At 42.4% G+C, this 13,017-nt stretch overlaps 1 long non-coding RNA gene across 1 annotated transcript; it reads right to left on the reverse strand.

The window, feature by feature from the left end:
* Positions 1-2,752: 2,752 nt before the first annotated feature.
* On the reverse strand, positions 2,753-5,764 carry LOC125941985 (uncharacterized). The gene is made up of 3 exons (XR_007464716.1): positions 5,646-5,764; positions 4,444-4,547; positions 2,753-2,845 (listed from the first exon to the last, which is right to left on the reverse strand). It is a non-coding gene; the product is annotated as an uncharacterized LOC125941985 (long non-coding RNA).
* Positions 5,765-13,017: the final 7,253 nt, after the last annotated feature.

Raw genomic sequence — 13,017 nt, forward strand, 5'->3', positions numbered from 1 at the left:
CCGAACAACAAGCACTAGAGTACCGTGATTATTCATGCCATCTGTAATGTTGAAACATGAGTGCGTGCTTGAGTTTACTCGGGCCCAATTGTCGATCACTAGAGTATATTTGTTTTGATAGTAAATGTCACCGTGAGTGTTAAATCTTTGCCTATACTAAAATAACCATTGCTGTAGATTAAGTGCTGCTGAGCAGTAGCATATTAGATAAATTTTTTACAACATATCCTGAGCATGGGAGGTGGGGTAGCAGGCATTTTAAAAACAAAATTTCCCTGAGCACACACCTTTTGATGGATACATGCGCACTTTATAAATATATTTCTACACGCATTGTTTCTAGATCGCAATGACTTTCAGCGACTTCGGCGTCGTCGATTTCGGCTGTTTCCCAAACTTGTGTGCATAAATTTGTTTCAAAAAGTACCGTCGTGCATCCTTTCGCTATCAGAAGGTTACCAAAAACATAGGGCAGCACCACCTTTTAAAGTGTATCGTGTCTTCGTACGGTCGACACGCACTCACTGGCGCACATCACAGATGTATAGGGTTGTGGATAATCAGGTTACGTTGTTTGCGACCCGAATTTATCTTTCGTAAAACTTGGCGTAACATTCCGAAAATCGTCAAACGATTCGAAATTCATATTATTCACGCCAAACATTCGGGAGAGTTGGCAGGTTTGCCTGTGCTATCTCGGGTTGACTTGCCGTCGAACCCACCGCAGATTACCTCAAAGATTGCGTGCGCACAGCCGCCCTTAGTCGCGCAATGCGCAGCCGCAGCCTGGGGAGAAGAGGGGTTGCGCTAGGGTTGGTAGTATCGATGAACGATTAATCGATTAAAAGTATCCCGCAAAACGATTAATCTTCATCGATGTCCACCTTTCATTTAATCGACTTAATCGATTAGGCCTGTTCGATTAATTGTTTTCGAGAATTCGACAGGAGTGGCGCGAGAATTTTGAAATGGTACTGGAATGGCGGCCAACGAGCAGTGTCTGTGCGGCTGGGGTAGAGCGACTGTTGACTGTCTTTCCGAGTACAGAGTGATGCCAAGCTGAGCGCTTCCCCTCCCTTTCCGCCTCACGGTTCCACTGCCCCCTCCTCCTCCGCTTTCCTCCTCTCGTCTTGCATCCCCCGCTGTCACGGTGTAACTCGCTCTTTCATCCGTCGCTGCGCTCGTTCGCTCGGTTACGCTGACGCCGACGTTCGCCGCAGGAACGGGCGCCTAAGAGCGGCGTTCTAAAATGGCATACAAAGCGCAACACATATTTTCGAATCTATGTGTATATAGCGAAGCGGGCAATTGAATGCATTACAACTAACGACGACGCTTACAATTTTGTTTACTTTCATCCTCTACAAGGTGTATTATCTTGCAACGTTTATGTCTATCCACCACAGAGGGCACATCTTTTTATAGCAAATCTTTATATGTCTAGGCGAAATCGTATATGGCTAGGCGAAATCGCCTGTGTACATAAAACTATAATCATCAGCATTCGCTTGAGCATCGTCGTCTTCTTCCGCAGCTGGCTCGTTGGCGCCCCTCGGGTTGCGCTCATGCTCGTGCTCGGCATGCACTCATGCCACTGCTCCCGCGTTCTTCGTCGTCGTCTGCTTCCACAGCTAGCTGCGTTGCCGCTAATCATTCCAGCGTAGAATTTCACTTCTCTTCTGTCGTCGTAATGGGGAGGCCGCGTTTACAGTGCTATGAGCCATTGCTTAAGGGGGTATGACCCATTCATTCTCTTACGTGACGGACAGATTTAATTTTTGAAGCAATTTGATTTCGAAGAATCGCAAGCGGCAGTGGCGGGCGAATGCTGCTAACCCCGCCGCCGAGCAAACTCGAGACATCGAACGCAAGCGACAACGGCGAACTGTGGGCATACCGTCAGTGACGTTCTCTCCGTCGCAGCCGAACGTGTGTGTAACCTCATAATTGAGAATTACTTTAATGAACCTTAGGGATTAACTCAGTGATTAATACCGGGGCCGCACGTTTCAGCTTCGCTAGTTAACCATCTTCACGGAGTGGTACGGCCGACCCCTTACAAAAAATTCTAGTAACTTTCAATAAAATTTTTTTAGACAAATGTTACTAAAACCTACGAACGGTCTATTGAAAGTTCTCAAACCGTTTTTAAACTTCCTAAGTACTTCATACCAACATCCTGTCGACTATTGGCCACCGATATTCAATTAAAATTTCATTTACAAACTTTTTTGAAACGATGAATGAACATCCTTCAAACATTAAAAGCAGGGCATCTTTTTACTTCTTAGAAACATCCTAGCAACTTTTTTCCTACTTCTTGCCGTTCGCCCTAGAAACATCCTTGTAACTTTTTTCCAACTTTCTGTTGCATGACCTAGAAACTTCCTAGTAACTTTTTTCCTACTTTTTGCTGTCTGCCCTAGAAACATCCTTGTAACTTTTTTCCAACTTTATGTTGCTTGACCTACAAACGTCCTAGTAACTTTTTTCCTACTTTTTGCTGTCCCCCTAGAAACATCCTTGTAACGTTCTCTCAACTTTCTGTTGCTTGCTCTAGAAACATTCTTGTAGCTTCTTTCCAACTTTCTGTTGCTCGCCCTAGAAACATCCTGGTGACATTTATCGACTTTTTCCAGCATTTTTTAAAAATTGTCTGGTAGTGCTCTGATGCAACCTTGAACATATAAAAGTATGTACCTGTTAGCAAAACACACCAATCTTTTCAAACACTGATGTTTATTTTCCAACCCTTTCATACACGCCCTAAGAAGCCACAAGCAAGCAGTGACTATAATGCTGTCTGGATATCTCCCGTGTTCTTGATATCCCTCTTGCTGCAAGCCTAAAGGAGGAAAATGGAATAATAGTTAGCCTTATGAATTGTATCTGGTCGAATAGCATGATGCAGTCATCCACAAGAATTTGACTTCGAATGACCCACAATCAAAACGAAGATTTCAACTGACTGCCTTGCCACACATACTTAGAATGGCATTCACACCTCTGGGGTGCAAAGCTTCTTTTTGGGCGACGTCCTTGTGGGTATTGGAACGCCACCCTAAATGTAACTGAAGCATTGCTGAAGCAAAACTGCTGCACATAATATGCATGTGTTACATATAGGAATCGTACACTTGTATAAAGTAGCTGTAAATCAGTTGCAGTAAAGATAGTCAAAGTTTTTAGAACGGCTTCAGCGAGATATGCCGAACTCAATAATAGGATGACATGTGTAATGCACTTTTTGCCTAAACCATGTCTTAGGAGGTAGAAAACATTTTTATAGACCCTCTAGTGTGCATTATTCACAGTTTGAAAACTCAATTTGGTAAAACCACAACAAATTATTATATTAAAAAGTGACTATTTCAATATTTCCACCAAGTACAGGGCAGCTTGAGCATGAAGCAAACTTCCTTGTGACATCTCAGTAAATCCGAGGTAGTGAGCATGTGGTACCACAAACCACAGATGCACACATGTTCTGGGCAGTAGTCAGCACTGTTACCATGTCACCGGAAGCTTGTGTATTAGGCAGCTGACAAGTAATATGAAAGAAAAAGTAAAAAGGATTGTTTGCATTTCAGATAAGTGACAGCAAAGAACAAGCTTTATCCAATGTCAACTGTAGAAGGGCAGAGACACGCTGAAAAAAAGCCAATGTAAAGGCGAACGCTCAGCGTTCAACTGCACTGTCGTGGCTTGCAACTACTGCCCACAAAAAAAAGTGCCAATGTAACGAACACTCAGCGTTCAGCTGCACTGTCGTGGTGGCTTGCAACTATACTGCACTGTGCGGATTGTTGTGATTATCAGTTTGCGTTACCACCTCAAATTTCTGTAAAGTACAAAGGAGACCAGCTTCCTGCTTGAAGCCAACCTGCACTTTGGGTGCATATTGAACTTGTCACATTAAAAGGTTATTGGTTTGTTATATGCTTGAGGAATTACCTTCTCATACTGTGGCTAGGGATTCAGCAGCTACCTAATAAAGACGAAAATCTTGCTGTTTGTATGCTAATTTTAGGTGATGAAGTACGGTACGCAATACATAAGTGTGACCGATTAGAGGGAACAATATAGGCGCACAGACAATAGTGTGAGAAGTGAGCTTCACAATACTACATAATAAAAATGACAAAAAGATACACATCTCGAGACCTCATGCTTCTCAACGATTATCTTAAAAAGGCAATCTGACTAGATTAATATACAGTCTGTACAGAGTATATCATGCCGTTACTCAAGTCAGAGTTATATTTAGCTCAGAGGAGGCTAGTTAAAGGTAAGTTCATTAAACTGAGGGCCCTCCAGATGACCAAAAGTGAAATGCAAGTGATTTGCCACTAGAAATCATGAAAATGGCACACACAGTAAAATGATTGCATATTACAGAAACATATCCTACAACACACAAGGCAATGACAGTTTTGTACGCACCTTTGTAAAAGCGCGCAGATCAAGTGCTTTATAGTGGTGCTCTCCAGCTTGCAGCAGTGCTGCAGGTTCCTGTGGGATGCCTCCAGAATCCGCATAGCCTTCAACTGCAATGAATTTATTGCAATGTGAATCTAGAAACCTGTCATATCAGTGTAATACTGAATTGCAAAGAGCCTCACACTAGCAGCTACATTAATGTGCGTCTCGTACGAATCTCTCCATTATATCTCAGGAGGTTACACGGTTATGTTGTAACAAGTGCGATTCAATGTTGGAATGCAGCAAACATAAGACTACCAGGAAAATCACCGAAACTCAAATATTTAATAAAGCAAAAAGAGCATTGGATTATGAAAAAAAAATATTGAGCACATGAAAAGTCTTTTGAACCCTAGGCCGTGTTTGTATAGCGATGGTATTCCTTCTCGCTCTTCGTCAGAGGTTTTACCGACGCGCCGCCCGTGTTATGAACTGGAATAGCCGGCCGTTCACGGTGGGTGGTAAGAATGACGTAGGATACAGCGCAAAGTATCGCCACGAAATCGCAGCGCTTACTTTATTACTGCAAGGCACAGTCATTACCTATGACTGGAAGAGCTGGCATACTGATCTTTAGATGAATATGTATAGTAAAAGCCAGCGTCTGATTGAGAGGTCTCGATTAAAAAGAAATCTCGTCACTGCAATATCGGCGTATATCTGCCTCGCAATATAGAACACGACAGGTTCTATAGTTCAATATAGAATACAGACAGGTTCTCGCGACGCGGGCCTTCAAAGTGCACTGTATACAAAAAAAAAAAGTCTTCATACAAGCTAATATGTGCGCAAGCGTCACACATAGCTATCCTGTGCCAACGCGTGAAGCCCATGACACATCGACGTGTACACACCTGCAGTGTACTCGCGGAAATGCTTATATAAGGAATAATTTTCTGCCGGGAAACTACCCAACAAACAGTACCTTTTAGTGTTTCCATAATTGTGTTCCCATTCAGTCAGAGCAATCAGACGGGGTAGCATACTTCACAGGAAAATGCAAGTACGCGATAACATCAACAGAAGCTTTCGTAAAATTGCTTACTAAATGTGCACAGAAACATGGACAACTTACGCTCAGAACGCGCTCTGCTCTAGTTACACAAAGCTCATTACATGAACCATAAGCTACAACAACGCGCACAAGCGCCAAACTTGCTTACCTTTCAAGACGTAGTCAGCAAACACTCCTTCGTCCCACAGGTACCGTGGCACCAACTCTCTTTCGGGCGCAAACACTGTAGAGCTGCCGATGAACTACAGCACCACGAACGCATAACCTACAACAAATTCTTCCATACACTGTGATGAAGCCCCAGTACCAGGCTTTTCACGAGAGAGCGCAGGCAGGCGGTAACAAAAGCAGCTCGGACGGGCGCTGTAAGACACTGTTGACACTGGCGTATCGCTCGAAACACACGGCGAACACACGGTGTTTCACGAGTTCAGAGGTTGTGCGATGGTTAATGCACACGATAAGAAGCACATTTTGCCTAGGCACTTCTAACATAAAATTCAACTACCGCCTCACTGCAACAAGCACTCGCGCACAGCCAACGTGGTCCATAAACTGCAGCAACTTGGATTGGATTGGATTTATTGAACAAAACACTGCAGCAGCGCCACACTGCGGTTAACAAAAAGGAACCTGCCTCCCCGATTCGCATCGCTTCAGGAGCATAGCCTTCGAGATTCGCATTTATCACTCAAGGGAAGTCGTAGCAAAAGCATAAACCAATCCACGCGCCGCCCGTACAGCTCCGTCTGCTTGAAGTGACGGACGGTCTACGGGATAATGTGACACTTACCGAGCACATATCCGTGATCACCGCCCACATACACGTTAATTATGGCGCCAAGTGTAATGTTTTCGAGAATATGTGCCCTCATCTTGAATTGGTGAGACCATATTTCCTCTTATCGTCAGGAATAAGGTAACAAAACGTGGCGATGGCTGGCGTGCAACTGCAGCTGAAGCTTCGGCTGAAGTGCAACAGGCGTACTGCTTGCACGCACGTGTAAACAAACAGATACGGCCATGCCAAGTACACAACTGACTACTCAGTAAACTGACAATCGTAAATTATTCACTTGTGTGCCTTAGCAAGCATTTACAGAATCCTTGCTGCCGTACGAATCCCGCCAATATATTGACACGTATACATGTTTATCTTTCACCGGTGGCCGCTTTCCACCGGCTAACAAGTGTTAAACGTTATCGCTCGGCGCAGGACGCGCCTGCATCGGAAGCTTCTAGAACGTTATCGATGCTTCTTTCCGTTGCCTGTTTTCACCGACGCTTATGTTATCTGATTGTATAACCGACGCGAATTGTCTAGAACTTTCTGGAAGACCCGCAGGCATCAGGGATTAATCTGGAACCTTCGATGACTCAGGTATAAAAGCCGACGCGTTTCGCCGCTGATGAGATTTCGACGACCACCGACTGTGTTCGCCGTATTCGTTGTGCTTCGAGTGTAGCTTGCTTTTGTGGGCACAGGTTCGCCCAATAAAGAATTAGTTTCGTCATACACAGTTTTACGACTGTTGACTTCAGCGTCACTACTACGTGACAATATCAACACAACAATCACCCGCAGTTTTGAAAAGAAAGGCTCTTTTAACAGTGACCGCAGGTACTGCATTTGCGAGAGTTTTGTGTATAGTTTGCATAAAATCGTAAAGGAAAGGTTTCTTAAGAAGCCGAATTCCGAAAAAAAGGTAAGCGTCGTGAAAACAAATAAATGGTCTTACGACATGTCAGAAAGTCTAGGCATTGTATAGTTCCTGCTAGTGCTACTGTAATATGGGAGTAGTGGTACCGTCTCTGCCTCACACGCAGATCTAAGTCCCGGGTTCGAGTACCAGTCAGTGTAGAACAACTTTTTTTTTGAAGTAGGAAAGCGTTATATACAATTTCAATGGGACAGGCTAAGACATTTTACCTTAGCTTCTGCTAATTATATATGCACACATAATAACAAAAATTATTCTGTCTCCTCGCTTTCTCTTAAACTGCAGGAAGCAATTGTCAGTATGACACTTAGTTTATTCGTACTAATTATTGTATTACCGATATTGCATGTTATGCTTCTTTATTGCGGTGTTAAATGAGCAAATGAATGAAACAAATACAGTTGTTATAATTTTCTTTACACAAAAGTAAAGACAGAGCCTACCAACTTTCCTTAAACTTCCTTTAAACTTTCTTCAAACGAACTTGCTTCAAGTGAAAACAAGAACGGAGCCTATCAACTTTATTTAATGTTGCTTTAAACAAGCTTTCTTCAAACGAAAATAAAAACAGAGCCTACTAACTTTTTTTAAACTTTCTTTGAACAAACTTCGTACAAACAAAAGTTAAAACACAGCCTACCAACTTTTTTAAAACTTTCTTTAAAGAAACTTTCTTTCAACCGAAGTAAAAACAGAGCCTACCAACTTGTTGTAAACTTTCTTTGAACAAACTTCCTACAAACGAAAGTTAAAACAGAGCCTAACAATTTTCTTTAAACAAACTTTCTTCAAACCGAAGTAAAGACAGATCCTACCAACTTTCTCGTAACATGTGTTAATAGAAAGTAAAAGTACATAGAGTGTTACTAAAGTTGATAGAAAGTTGGTAAGAGTTCTAAAGAAAGTAAGGAAGTATTTTTGTATGGGACGATTTTTTTTCATTCTGGACTAAGTGCCATTTTATAACATATATTGTTCATCTTGTCAAAAGCCACTAGTGCCAACTATAGTTAGTCTTTAACAAAATAACGATTACCTCATCAAATGTTTATACACTTGTGTTTCAAACTTGGTTCCACCTCTCAAATATTAAAATAGGGCCCTACAAAAGCGGATAACTGCGTTTCAGCCTTCTTGAAAGTGCCCGGCAAAAATTTCAATTAATCGATGACAAACCCTGCATAGAAAGCGATTAATCGATTAAAGGCTGAAACGATGAGCGATTAATCGTTAATCGAATAACAAATTAATCAACCATGCCTAGGTTGCGCGTGAATCTACCCCCCCCCCCCCCCCCGCCGTTCCTAACGCCCGCCTTCATGCCTTACACGCGCGTGAAGACGCCCCCACATCAAACCATCATCCTTCTCGGCTGAAACTCGCACGCTTTCACTCGCACGTACAGCACTGGGTACGCGGCCGCGATCTTATCGCACTTGGACTTTATACATGGAAAACACGGGGAAGGCGGGAGATCGAAATTCAAGACGATGAGCAAAACGAGAACAAGGTGAAAGTAGGAGCCAACGTTTGGACAAGTGGACTCTTTGCAGGTTATCCTTTGTAGGTTATCTGTCTTGCTAGCGCTTCCTTCCTTGAAAACTGTGCGCTCGCATCTTTCCTAGGCTGATTAGTCACGCTGATAACCTGCATGCTGTTCGTGACATTGAAATACAGGGCGCGCAGCGTTAAAAACAAGGAAAGGCCCAAAGGGTGCAAACGTTCCATAAAGTGTAGTGAAAATTAATCGTTCGTTTAGTTGAAATGTGGAAATGATGAAAACGGAAATGAAAGTCAACGAAAAGACAGCATGGCGTCCGTGGGAGCCGAACCCTCATCAACGATACCTCACATATCATGCTCTGCTATTTCAGCTATGACGACCCCTGTCTCCCCGTCCACATTCTTGTGCATTGATGTATGTGTACTAGGTCTTGCCCTGGAAGTGTTACACGACGCCGCTCACACTCATAGTGGCCGATATAGAACGTCCGTTCAGTCGCAGGCATCAAGTAGAACGTAGACTTAGGGGCAGACAAGTGGGCAACAACACCTCGTATACTACCTCAGGGCATCAAGACTGCCAGATTCGAGGCCTTTGCTATGAAATCGACAAGAATCTCGTGGCCAGATTCCGCCACCACTCACCAGACGGATCTCGCCAGGCGCCGGAATGAATCGGCGCTCTCGCCCGTGGTGGCCGCCAGGCTGGCGGCCGCTGGCGAAGCGTATCCCAATGCGACGCCCATGCAGAATGAGCCTGACCACGCACTCAACAGCGTTGCCGCCAAGGAGGAGGTGGCTACATAGCCCAAAGACTCAGGCTGGTGGCCTCCGATGATTGAATGCATGTCAGCGATGACGAGCACATTTGCTTGCTTGCTTGCCTCCAATATTATGGCGCGTACCCACTACGGGGGCATGGGGGGGGGAGACAATACTTGATAGAAAAAGTACATGTTAAGGTAAAATTGCAATTGTACAAGGTATTAAAGTAGACAAACTACTGTAAGTGACATTTTCGTATGCGTTATTAAAGTGTAGCAATTTTGAAGGTTATAAATGTTCATGAATTTCCATTTCAATTTTGCGAAATATCAACTTACAAAATAAGTAAGTTGACCAGATATTCTCATTGTGTCACAAAGGAACTCGCACATGGCCATGCATACGTTTTGTGGCTAAAACCTAATATAGATGCCTCAAAGGAGAGAATATTTTCAGTTTTTACAGCAATGCCTAACTTTTAAAAGAAATTTCGAAGTACTTTTTTTTCTCTGGGTTGTAAATCGACGGCAGCTTCACAAAATATGATCAGTGATTTCAGGTTCTTTGGAGATATGGCATAGAGGGGGCAGCACCAGACCAGACCTGTCAAAATTGATGGAATACGGCATCGCAATTTTGTGAGGGTTATTTCCAATGCACGTGTCGGACACCATTGATTATCCCAAGGGAAAAGCAAATGGACAAAGTCTGCTGTTTGGAATGTCTGTTTCGTCTAGTATGTTAAAACACAAAAAGTTCTAAATATAGCCGCGGTGATATAACCAGAAGTAGGCAGGATAGACGTGACTGTTCCCTCTAGATGTTCCCAAAGCTGTGTTCGGAGCGTCAATTCAAAGTCACTGGAAACGTTCCGCTCGCATATTGAAAAAGTAAACTGGGAATTGGTGATGACAACTTCGGACCCAAACAAAGCGTACAATTATTTTCATGACAGCTTTAAACATTGCTACAACCTGGCTTTTCCTCTTAAATGCAGTAGGAATCGTAAAAACAAGAATAGAAAACCGTGGGTTACTGGTTTGCTATTGAGTAGAATCAAGACTAAAAACAAATTATACCACACCTTCGTTAAAAGTAGAGATCTGACTAAACTTGCTCAGTTTAAAGAATATCGAAATAAGCTAAATACTGATTTAAAACGTGCAAAACTACAGTATTATGAAAATTTATTTACTCGGATTTCAGATAATTCAAGGAAGGTCTGGCAGGCTGTTAATGATATAACTAATAGGAAAAAAGCTAGTAACACCATAAATGTAACGACAGCTCAGGGTACTCTAAGTGATGAAGAAGCTGCTACAGCCCTAAATGCTCAATTTATACGTAGTGGAGAATATATACTACCTACTAATCTATCAAACACTGCGAACACGGAAAGAAAGGGACTTCTGAATTCACTTGTTTTCTCGCCTACAACAATGAATGAAGTTGTCAGCATAATCGGTAATCTAAAAAACGATACCGCTTCTGGTATTGATGATATCCTTTCAGTTCCGGTTAAACATGTAGCAGACATAATTTCTATCCCCATAGCTTACATTGCTAACTCAATGTTTGAATCCGGTATATTCCCTGATGCACTTAAAGTAGCTAGAGTATGCCCAATACACAAAGGAGGTACAGATCACAGTCCCAATAATTATCGACCTATTTCAGTACTTCCTGTATTATCAAAGGTTTTTGAAACAGTCATAAATATCCGCATTGAAGGTTTCATGAAAAAATACAATATTATGTGTGACGCGCAGTATGGTTTTCGGAAAGGAAGATCTTGTGAGCAGGCACTACTGAATGCTAAACATCAAATCATAGAAAACTTTGAACAGAAGCTATACACTATCGGGCTATTCATAGATTTAAGGAAAGCGTTTGACTCGGTGAATCATAACGTGCTTTTAGATAAGCTACATGATTATGGAATACGCGGTATTGCATTAAAATTATTCCAAAGCTACCTTACAAATAGATACCAATATGTTTCAGTCAATAAAGTAATGTCACCGAAACTAAAAATTCAAAATGGTGTCCCCCAGGGGTCCATATTAGGTCCACTACTGTTTAACCTATATATTAATGATCTTGCTCTAATACCACTTTCCCAAAAATTAATAATGTACGCCGATGATACTAATGTGTTTTTTGCAGACAGATCGATAGCAGAATTGCAAAGTTCAGTTAATACGTATTTAGATCGGCTATCAAATTGGTTACACATCAATAAGTTACAGTTAAATGTCAACAAAACTAAGTACATATTGTTTGCACCAATTAACAAACCGCGTCAATATAAAATTACAGTTATGTTCCGTGGGGCTAAACTGGAACAGGTACAAGCTCACAAGTTTCTTGGGGTGTGGTTTAGAGAGGACCTATCCTGGAATACCCATGTTATTAACCTTACAGCAGAGCTTAGCAAAATTACAGGTTGTTTCTTTAAAATAAGTGACATTATACCTGTTTGGTTAAAGAGAGTGCTATATTATTCATTATTTTATTCTAGGCTTTCGTATTGTATATTAGTATGGGGCACTACACACTAAACATTTTCACACCCTTAAGGGTGTTAAGAAGGGTGTTTTCCGCATTTACACCCCCGTGCACACCCTTTTAGCACCCATTTTGTTAAAAACACCCTATCATATGGGTGTATACGGCACATAAGGTGTGAAGTTGCTCAAAGAAGGGTGTTAAATCGACGTCTGAAGGGTGTTGAACACAAGGATGCATGCATAAATCTGGCCATAAGAACGCGCATACGTCCGCGCAATGATCCATCTGTCTATGTATGTTATTTTTTTCTAAGATACTGATGTTACTGGCATGACGGGCACTCCAGAACGTATTACCTTGAAAAGTAGACACATTCACTTGCAATTTCATGAAATATCATTAGATTTAGTCCTCACTGTGATACTACAGTGCAATTAGACACTTTTAATACAAACTGCAGTAATTGAATGAAAACGCGCAAGCAACTCGCAAAATTTTGCAGGAATTTAGCGGAGCCCTTAACAGCCCAACAAAAAGTTGCGAACCCCGGTGAGATGTCTTTTTAAGCGATTCAAGGTAGTAATTAGACACGCAGGCATAAAAATTTGGCTAATTCACTTGTCAACCAACCAAGTCAGACAATCCTGCTTACGTAATTCAAGCCCATCATCGATATAGTTCATAAATGGTTCTTTGAATGCCAAGAACTGATGCCGCTAATTGCTTCAGTGTAATGAATTCCGGACTATGGAAATATGGAAAACCGAAACATGTACTGCGGAAGAGCACAACTGTCACTCCTTTGGCAGACGCCACGAGTGATGTGAATGCTTGCGCCTCACACGTGGCACGACCAATAATGTAGCGCTCTTATCGAGCCACGATCTCGCTGAAACTTTATGCTGTGACCTGGCATGGTCTCCTTGATCGGACGCAGCTGGTATTTTGATCGTACCTGTAGAAGCGCGCTGACCGACTCACTCACGGTCAAGATTTCTGCGATGCACTCAAAGTCATGCA

The sequence above is a fragment of the Dermacentor silvarum genome, unplaced genomic scaffold, assembly GCF_013339745.2.
Source record: "Dermacentor silvarum isolate Dsil-2018 unplaced genomic scaffold, BIME_Dsil_1.4 Seq798, whole genome shotgun sequence".
NCBI lineage: Eukaryota > Metazoa > Arthropoda > Arachnida > Ixodida > Ixodidae > Dermacentor > Dermacentor silvarum.